A 1,210-nucleotide genomic window follows, 5' to 3' on the forward strand; every position below is an offset into this window, starting at 1 on the left:
ATCACGAAGCTAATTATAAATTTTAATATTACAGTAAAGTATGCGCTCAATCTTCGAAAATTTTACTATCTCATGCAGTATGTGATTTTATCAGTATACTGGTAATTAAAATCACATAACGAATTAAATGAAATCGATAAATAGTAATTATAATTAAGAGAATTTGATAAATTAAAAGTTGATTGAAAGCTTACATTGGTGTGATTTATACCAATCACGAAATTCCAAATTTTAGAAAAATAAAGGCTTTATTGAATCTTATACAAAGATTAACTACACACAGCTCTACTTTAGCCGAATACTACTACTACTAAAGACTTCTAGAACGAACTAACAGAATGATTTAAAGTTGTATGCTTTTATACTTTCCGTAGCATTCGCAGCTACAATCCGCATAGCAACTTTTTACCTTATTTTACACATAGTTAACTTACTCTTAGTAAGACTATTCTACTGCGGACCATCATTAATCCAATATGGATATGACTACAGTACTTACGTAGACATTATTCACACCAGCCAAAGTAAAATGAATTAACCATATCCTAATATATGATTTACAGTTCTATTTTTACCTATAGCCATATTAGTAACTCAACAGCTTACTGTATATAGTCATCTGTACTCTAGCATAGAGTCTCTACCACTACAGTCTATAGTTACAGCTACCAAATATCTCTTAGGATAAATATCTACCGTACATTATACTACACATGGCTAACAGTCTACAATCACAATACTAAGTCACATTACAATTGGGGATAGACTAGAAATTGAAAACATCTTCTAAATTATAATTTAAACGAAAAGGCTTAATGATTTTTATTAGGATTAAGTAGAATACAAGCTAAGCAGTATATAAATTAATAAAGTTATTTATGGATAAATGAGAGCGTCACGGTACGAACTACCGTGAAGAAATAGCTATCTAAATTTGGTAAATATTATATAGCGATAATATATTACAACTAGTTACTTACAATAGGAATTACTCTAATTATGAATGTGTTACAGTAAATTTAATGCGATGCTGTAATGTACACTGAAATGATTCTGTGAATGGACATATTGTAGTCTGACAGTGAAAAAATTAGTTTGTAGATGTTCTCACCTGCTGTTCTCAGTAGATGTTCTCACCTAAGTATTTTTATAAGATGACTCATGAATGTTAGCTGCTGTAGAAGGGTATATAAACCAGTCAGATAGTTGA

Source organism: Trichoplax adhaerens, genomic scaffold, assembly GCF_000150275.1.
Source record: "Trichoplax adhaerens TRIADscaffold_39 genomic scaffold, whole genome shotgun sequence".
Lineage (NCBI taxonomy): Eukaryota > Metazoa > Placozoa > Uniplacotomia > Trichoplacea > Trichoplacidae > Trichoplax > Trichoplax adhaerens.